Source organism: Anguilla rostrata, chromosome 2 (assembly GCF_018555375.3).
Source record: "Anguilla rostrata isolate EN2019 chromosome 2, ASM1855537v3, whole genome shotgun sequence".
NCBI classification, from domain to species: Eukaryota; Metazoa; Chordata; class Actinopteri; order Anguilliformes; family Anguillidae; genus Anguilla; species Anguilla rostrata.
Window position 1 is genome coordinate 74,238,109 of NC_057934.1, and position 9,514 is coordinate 74,247,622.

Below are 9,514 nucleotides of genomic sequence, written 5' to 3' on the forward strand. Positions count from 1 at the left end.
ACCTAAAGACACAGCTGAGGTATGAGGTGTTTTCAGTTTGAGGAGATAGGAGGGGCATCTCTGCTGTTTGCGGATGACGTCGTTCTCTTGGTCTCATCGTATTGTGACCTCGATGCACCCTAGAGCGGTTTGCAGCTGAGTGTGATGCAGTCGGGATGAGGATCAGCACCTCCAAGTCTGTGGCTATCATCCTCTCCCAGAAAAAAGCTTGTTTGTCCCCTTAAAGTAAAGAGGGAGTTACTGCTTCAGGTGGAGGAGTTCAAGTATCTTGGGGCCTTATTCATGAGTAAGTGAGAAAGGGATTCTGAGACCAACTGCCATCTAGGTTCAGCAGCCACAGTAATGCAGGTATTGTATCAGATGGTGGTGGTGAAGAAGCAGCTGAACCGAAAGGCAAAGCTCTCGATTTACCAGTCGATCTTTGTCTCTACTCTAACCTGTCACAAACTATGGGTAGTGACCGAAAGAGATTGCAAATTCAAGCTGCTGAAATGGGGTTTCTCTATGGGGTAGCAGGGCTTACTCTCCTCGATAGGATGAGGAGCTCAGCTGTCTGGGAGGACCTCAAAGTAGAGCCGCTGCTCCTCCGCATTGAAAGGAGTCAGTTGAGGTGGTTTGGGTATCTGATATGGATGCTTCCTGGGCGCCTCCCTCTGGAGGTGTTCCGAGCACGGCCACCAGGGAGGAGACCCAGGGGCAGACCTAGGGCATGCTGGAGGGATTATATCCACCCGCTGGCCTGGGATCTCCTTGGAATCCACCGGGATGAGTTGGTGGAAGTCGTTGGTGAGAGGGACTTCTGGGCTACGACCCTGATCTGGACTAAGCGATTAGAAAATGATGAATAGTTGATTGGAGCCCGCTGTCAACAATAACTGGTTCATTTTTCAAAGAAATTTGATTGGCAGAAAGTATCACCTATCACCTCTGTAGGCTCATAGAATGTTTCATATTTGGTGGAGACATACATTTTTAAAGATATTCATTTTATACAGATAATAGGTTAGCACACAAATAATTGGATTTGCTATTTTAAATTTAGGAATGTAAATAAATAAGAAAAAATTTTAACCAGGCAAATTTAACCGTTTTCTCCTTTTCTGTACAGGCTATCAGGTTGTCAGGTGACAGAGAGAGGCTGTGCTTCTCTGGCTTCAGCTCTGCGTTCAAACCCCTCACATCTGAAGGAGCTGGACTTGAGCTACAATCACCCAGGGGAGTCGGGAGTGAGAGCGCTCTCTGCTGTACTGGAGGACCCCAGCTGTCGACTGGAGATACTGCTGTAAGTATATAGTGGGTTTTTGTGGGGGGCAGGGAGAGTGAGAGAGAGAGTGCTTTACGGAGTCCTCTCCTGCTATAAACACTCCCTGTGCATTCTGGGAAAAATCCTCACTTTATACTGAGCTCCTCCCCTGCTATAAACACTCCCTGTGCATTCTGGGAAAAATCCTCACTTTATACTGAGCTCCTCCCCTGCTATAAACACTCCGTGTGCATTCTGGGAAAAAACCCACTTCTGTGTTTCACTTCCTCTGTGTTTGCAGACTGCTGCTGTGTTCACAGAATAACCAGTGAAATGATTCTGCCAGGTGTGCTCTTTTGAGTAAAGTCCTGCCAGGGTGTGGAGCTCTCCCATTGACTCAGAGCTAGTCTGTCTCTCTCTCTGTCCCTACAGTGTAGACCATGGAGGAGAGACCAGGCTCAAACCAGGACTGAGTAAATGTAAGTCTCTCAACACTGAATTCTGTGAAGTAATTCTTATATTATAAGAAAGTATTTTTATTCTTTTACTTACTTCATTTGAGTTATTTTGCATTTGGTTCCTGGTATTTTGCATTTGGTTCCTTTGAAACAAAATCCAGAAGTGGCTGGGAACCTAGCAAATAAAATTAAATATAGCTAAATGTAAAGTTCTACATGTGTGAAATAAAAACAAGCAGGAATACTTTATGGGAGGAACAAAATTGGAATGTGCTCAATTTTAAAAAGTCTTGGGAGAAATGGTTCATCAAAGCCTTTCAGGTTTGACCTCTGTAGCAGTAAAAACGTCCAACAGGCTAACCACACTTGACGTAGTGTGTGTAGTTCTGGGGACCATGCTACAAGAAAGATATAGAGGCTCTGGAAAAGGTTCAAAGAAGGACAACCAAATTGATTCCTTGTATAAAAGATAAAATCTATGAGGAAAGATCTAAGATGCTTAAACTCTTCTAGCACCTCTTCAATGTGATTTGATTGTTAATCCCCTTCATGAATTTAATAGCTTCAAAGTGAACAAGAGAGTCTTCAGGTTGAGTTATGTTAGTAGAATAAGGGGACATAAATGGAAATTAGCAAAAGGTAAATTCTGTACAGATATTAAGAAAAATTTTCACGCAGAGAGAGATCAATGTGTTAAATAACCTGCCAGGTCATGTAGTAGAGGCAGAAACTCTGGGGGTGTTCAAGATCAGGCTTGATACAGTGTTACACACTATCTAGCCTGTAGGTAATCAGAGCACTAGGTACAATTTATTAAGGAAAATGGTGAGTATTGTTGGGCTGAATGGTCTGTTCTCACCATTATGTCATGTTATTACAGATGCTGTCAGTTCTAACCTTTCTGTTGTCTGCAGATGCCGTTCAGCTCACACTGGACCCCAACACTGCACACAGAAAGCTGTCTCTGTCAGAGGGGAACAGGAGGGTGATATGGGGGAATGAGCAGCCATATCCTGATCATCCAGAGAGATTTAACACCTATCACCAGCTGCTGTGCAGAGAGGGGCTGTCTGAGCACTGCTACTGGGAGGCGGAGTGGAGCGTGGAGGGGGAGGCAGAGAAGAGATGGGGAGGGGCTTGGATGGGAGCAGCATATAAAGCAATCAGGAAAGGAGGGGCCATTTCTGAAGGCAAGTTGGGATACAATGACAAATCCTGGAGTCTACACTGTAGTAAGGCCAAGCATTCCGCCTGGCACAAAGAGAATAGCACAGCTGTACCTGCCCCCCCCCATCCCCGTCACACAGAGTAGGCGTGTATCTGGACTGGCCAGCTGGCACTCTGTCCTTCTACAGCGTCTCCTCTGACACACGGACCCTCCTGCACACTTTCCACACCACCTTCACTGAGCCTCTCTACCCTGGGTTTAGAGTAGACTGGGATTCCTCAGTGTCCCTGTGCATGCTGGGATAGACTCATCTGTCCTAACTCAGTGTGGGGTACTCATTCCTCTCTGAGAGAAATGTGCCATACTTGCCTGTCTAAGCTATAGGCTATACTTGCCTGTCTAAGCTATATGCTTGCATTTCATTTAGCAAACAGAGAAAACCAAATAAAGGGAATGGTAATGTCGGAGAGTAGTGTTGCCTGCACAGAGACCTGACCTTCACCTAATGCAACTCACTACTGAGAGTGGGTTACTACAGAGCAGTAGGTTACTTATGTGCTGTATTAGTCTACATACATATGTGGTGTCCAGTTGGGGAGACCTGTAAATATTGAAAATGGGTATTGAATCTCTAACAAATTATGTGATTTGTGTTAAAATGGCAATAGCCAAAGTTCTTGTGTCAGTCATTTTCCAGGTGGCCTTTTGTTTGTTGTGAAAGTAAAGTCTTGTTTTGAAAATTACCTTCTGAGCCTCCAGTTTTTTTCCAACTCTGCACCTGGGTCCCAACCTGCTAACCCTGACAGTATAATACTGGACACATTTCTTTTGTTGTTTTTTCTTGTTTCTCCTGCTTAAATATTGTATTAATTTTTGCTTTGATTATTTTGATTAGCCTAAAATATTTGACTGCCGTTTAAGTTTAACACTGCAATGTGTGTTGGTTTCCTTGCATTGGGATTATGTTGTCTATTGCCTTTTTATATTTCAGCTGTGTTCTCTTTGACCTCATCTATAAATATTTATTTTCAGGAAGTCTCAGCTCACTTCAGTTCAGCTCTATGATCCTCTGTATAGAGAAATTGCAGTTGTGGCAAACACGCCTGCCACAGGCCACCAAAGTGGCTTTCCTAGGGGCCCTCCAGCACAGAGACACAGGGAAAAGATGTTCAAATAGACCACATTTATTTACTTGCCAAGGGTTTGGCAAGATGTTACTGCCAAGGAGCAGATGTAAAACACTGTCATGACAGGGAGGCTCTCTTGTGTGGGTGGGGATGGAAGATTTAACCTGTGCGCACTGATTACCTTACTACGCACAGGTGCAGCCACTCCTGTTCCTGGGTCCAATTAGCCTGGCCAATTATCTCATTCTTAACCAATTATCCAATTGGCCAGGTCTAATTAGCTTGACCCAGGCAGGTGTGGCTGCTTAAACCAGCCATCCCCACACCACAGCAGTATTAGGACCAAAGTACATTTTGCAACATTGTTTAAGAGTATTTAATTACTTGCATACACAAAGTTTGCATTACTGTACCAATCTGAACAAACTGACACCCTAACCCCTTCACCTTGGCTACTGTACAAACCTTAATATACTGACACTAAACCCCTTCACCTTGGTTACTGTACAAACCTGAACATATTGATACCCTAACCCCTTCACCTTGGTTACTGTACAAATTGAACTGTACATTAACGTTGACCCCTCTGTCATTTTCAGGGATAATTCTCTGAGTTCCCTTAGCTTTATGGCATTTGCCATATTTGCTAGTAATTTCCAGATGTTCTGGAAGCATTCTGCTCTGCCTCCAAAGGACCTGCGGACTATATGAATATATCAGATAGTCAGATCCACTGTAAAAGCAGAGCCACATCTGAGGACTATATGAATATATCAAATAAAGTCAGATCCATTATAAAATCAGAGCCACATCTGCGTAATATAAGTCATGTAAATATCAAATAGTCAGATCCACACTTGTGGACCATGTAAATACTGTGCTGTGAAAGTATTTGCCCCCTTCTTGACTTCCTCTTGTACTGCATATTTGCCACACAGAATTGTTTCAAATCTTTGAATAAAATGTAATATTAGACAAAGGAAACTGATTTAAATTAATTGGAATGTTTTGTGTTTTCATGAAAAAAGTTAGCAGACACTCATATCACCCTTGAAAAAGTGTATCGAAAAAGTAATTGCCCCCTTAGTTACTCAGCCAATTAACCAAATTTACTTGATAATTAGATTTGGCTGACTGAACACAGCCATGTTCCATTGCAGCCATCCATACTGAATCTAAACCTCACTTATATTGAACCTCATCATCAGAGTGAAGTAGTCACCACAAAGTTCTTACAAGCACACAACGTCATGATCAAAGCAGATTCCAGAAGAGATTTGAAAAATGTTGAACTATATCAGTCTGGTAAAGGTTGTAAAGCCATTTCTAAGGCTCTGGGACTCCACCAAACAGTATCTCTAAAGGGAGAACATTTGGAACCGTGGTCCAGGAGTGGCCAACCTGCCAAAGTTTCTCCAAGGGTGCAGCAACAACACATCCAAGAAGTCACAAAAGATCCCAGAAGAACATCCAAATAACTGCTGGCCTCTCTAGCCTCAGCTAAGGTCAGTGTTCATGACTCCACAATAAGAAAGAGACTGGGCAAAAAGAGTAGTAAACCACTGTTAACCAAGAGAAACATCAATGCTCATCTTACATTTTCAAAAATGACATGGATAATCCCCAAGATTTATGGGATAATGTTCTATGGACAGATGAGTCAGAAGTGGAACTTTTTGGACACCATGGGTCCCATCTGGTGTAAAGAAAATCTGATGAAAAACATTTTCAATGTACAAAAATGCCAAGTTACTCACACATAAAAAGCACTGTATGTAAGTCATTACTTCAAATCTAGGCCTGCCATTAAAAGTATTGATATCATAACTGTGCCAAGTTACAGCGGTTGCCTCGAATTGCCATCTTATATAGTGCCCATGAGGCTTGCACCGGCAACCAAATGGTGCACACGCATCGCCTGTGCACGCACCCGGGAGAAGCCTGTGCACGCACGCGGGAGAAGCCAGCCAGCTAATGCTGCGGACTGTAATGAAAAAGGTACACACAACAGAGCACACTCACATGACGGAAAGAGGAAAGAATTACAAAAAATTCAATATAAAAAATAACAAGGAACACAACACCCCAACCTTAAGAAAATACATTTTATTACACAAGCAAAATTTCCCTCTTCATATGTACATTTCACAGTTACGTAATATGCAAATATGACACATATGCAGATTATATGCTTAGAGTATCAAACTGCAATGCCTAAATCGCCCACTTTGTAGGATTTACTCAATAACTGTTTTGCTTGATTGGAGGGAAATCGCCAACATCGATGTCATTAAGTGGGTTTGAATAGGAACAAGAAACAGTGAAGGATAAGACTGGATCAGTTTAATGATATCCGAGCGTTCAGAAATGGTCAGTTGGTTGAATAACAAATTCAAATCATTTTAAATTTCTGAATTTCACAGCCTGCCCTCCACGGTGTCCTTTGAAGGGCCCTTCACTACATCCTCCTGGTCAGAATCAGATGAGGCAATGGTGCCCTTGTCCAAAAGGACAGGTGAGGCATGGAGACTAGGATTACTGACAATTGCCATGGGCGCAAAACCATCCATAATGAACAGTATGAACGATTGATCACATCACTAACTTCATGATCTTTATGAACGGACTCAAGTTTAAACCCAGACTGTGAAATTGTTTCCATGAAAGCCACAGGCTTAAGAGACTTGTTTTTCCTTTATTTAAAAAAAAAAAGCGGTCAGCTAAAACATGTCCTCTCTTCTCAAATTTAAAACATACAAAAGGCGAATGCCCTTTTGCCTGAGCATCTGCATGCATGCTCTCAGAGGAACCTTGTACCAGAGCATCTGCATGCATACTCTCAACAGAGGAACCTTGTACCAGAGCATCTGCATGCATGCTCTCAGAGGAACCTTGTACCAGAGCATCTGCATGCATGCTCTCAGAGGAACCTTGTACCAGAGCATCTGCATGCATGCTCTCAGAGGAACCTTGTACCAGAGCATCTGCATGCATGCTCTCAGAGGAACCTTGTACCAGAGCATCTGCATGCATGCTCTCAGAGGAACCTTGTACCAGAGCATCTGCATGCATGCTCTCAGAGGAACCTTGTACCAGAGCATCTGCATGCATGCTCTCAGAGGAACCTTGTACCAGAGCATCTGCATGCATGCTCTCAGAGGAACCTTGTACCAGAGCATCTAAATGCATGCTCTCAACAGAGGAACCAGACTTGAACTTTGTGGTCCTTTTGCACTCACAGTTTGGGGTTTTCTCAGAGGTGACAAACACATTTTTATGTGTGAGGACAGACTCGTCAGTAATCACTGCAGCATCCACAGCTTTGACGACTTCACACTCATTCAAATACATAGTGACTTTCTTGGGCAGACAGTTTTAAACTCCAAGTGCAACCAAATCACAGTTGTTCAAAGGATGTTACACCCTGTGACATACAATACTGGGCCGGCAGTGTATAGTATAATGGGTAGGGAACTGGTCTTGTAACCTAAAGGTCACAGGTTTGATTCCCAGGTAGGACACTGCCATTGTACCCTTGAGCAAGGTACTTAACCTGCATTGCTTCAGTATCTAGCTGTATAAACAGATGCAATGTGAATGCTGTGAAAAACTTGTGTAAGTCATCTCACCATCATCATGCACATTGAAATCCCCACCGCAGAACATAACTGTCCTATAGTCTTCTATGATATTATGGCTATTTCATTGTCCGCCTACCTCTCTGAGCCATTAGCAAATTTACCACCCGAGTAGACACCACCCCTACTGACCTGGTTAACCTCGACAATGACACACTTTCCTGTTTGAACAAACTTTAAATCGTTTCTAATACTAACTCTGACCCTGGTACACTCCTCAATTCCACCAAATGTAACAGCAAGGACAAAAACTTGAAAGTCTTATTTTAAAAAACCAGCCTCACAGCTAAAAATTTATAAAGACGATTTAAATACAAAAATGCCCTCCACTCTCCCTGCTCCACTTTTTACTCCAACATACAATCAGGCTCTGGAAACCCCCAGATTCTCTTTTCAATGATAGATAAACTCCTCAAACCTGCCACAACCTTCACTGAGCTTATGCACAACTGGTTTCCTCCACCTCTTCTTCCCCCACCTCCTGAACTCAACTGCACACCTCTGACCAAACAGATCTTCTCTCTTTTCTCCCCAATCACTGCTGCTGACCTCAGCCAAGTATTTATGGCAATGAGACTCCCACCTGTGCTCTAGACCCTATCCCATCCCCCATAGACAAGACCTGTCTCCCGATAATCAGCCCACTGATCACCGCAGTAATGAACTCTTCACTCTCCTCTGGTTTTGTTCCATCCTCCCTAAAATTGCTGCCGTTGCTAACATTCTCAAAAAACTTGAACCTAACACCATAAATAACTATAGGCCCATCTCCAACCCCCAATTTTTGCATTGCAGTTAAAAATTCATGTTGAATCAAATAATCTATATGAACAGTTTCAGTCTGGTTTCAGATCACAGCACAGTGCTGAAATGACTTTTGAAAGTCTCCAAAGACCTCCTCATCTCAGCAGATTCAGCTCCCTCAGTATTCTAGTCCTTCCCCAGTGCAGCTTTCAACACCATCAGCCTTCCATCCTTTTCTTCCAGGTTGAGTCCTCCATGAACATTACTGGCACTCTCCTGGTTGAAATCATACCTTTGACAGACATAAATTTATTATCATCAACAGCTGAAAGTCTGACATCCTCCAGAACCCAAACAACTACAATATATCCAAAACTCTGCTGCTTGCTTGCTCACCCTCATCATTCCCGTCCTTCAAAACCTCCACTGTCTCCCCATTCAGCAAAGAATTCAGTTCAAATGACTCCTCATAACCGCTAAAGCCCTCAATCTGGCCCCTTAATACCCCGCTGACCTCCTCCACTGCTGTACACCTTCCCACAGGCTTAAGTCATCTGACTCTAAACAACTCACCCCTGTAGTATGGTCCAGGCACTAGACCTGGGGAGACAGAACCTTTCTCCATTGCAGCCCCATCCCTCTGGAACTCTTTCACCCAAGATTTTACAGGCTTTTCATCACTCCCGACTTTCAAAAAATCTGCACACTATTGTTTTCCTTGTATTGGTACCTCCTTTGATTCTGTACTTCTTATACTCCTTTATTAGATTTTGTTGTACAGGAGCTTGGAGTTCTTGGAGAAGTGTTATGTAAATAAAATGTATTTTTAATAATAATAATATCACTACTACTACTACTACTACTACTACTACTAATAATAATAATGTACTTTATTATTTGGGATGCTAAAGTTCAAATTACTTCTGTTTCCTGAAGCAAGTAGATAGACAGAGACATTCTGGCAGCCCTCTTGCCGGCTCAGAGAGAGAGAGAGACAGAGAGAGAGAGAGAGAGGGGAAGTGACAGCAGCAAAATGATAACCACAGTGCAGTGTGTGAGGGTGTAGCCGCTAGCACATGCGCACACACATGCATACACAAACACACGAATACAAGCACATGGACACGCCCTCTTCT

At 43.1% G+C, this 9,514-nt stretch overlaps 1 pseudogene; it reads left to right on the forward strand.

Annotated features, from left to right (window-relative positions):
• The first annotated feature begins 1,097 nt into the window (after positions 1 to 1,097).
• Positions 1,098 to 3,612, forward strand: LOC135248649 (stonustoxin subunit beta-like; annotated as a pseudogene).
• The last annotated feature ends 5,902 nt before the right edge of the window (positions 3,613 to 9,514 follow it).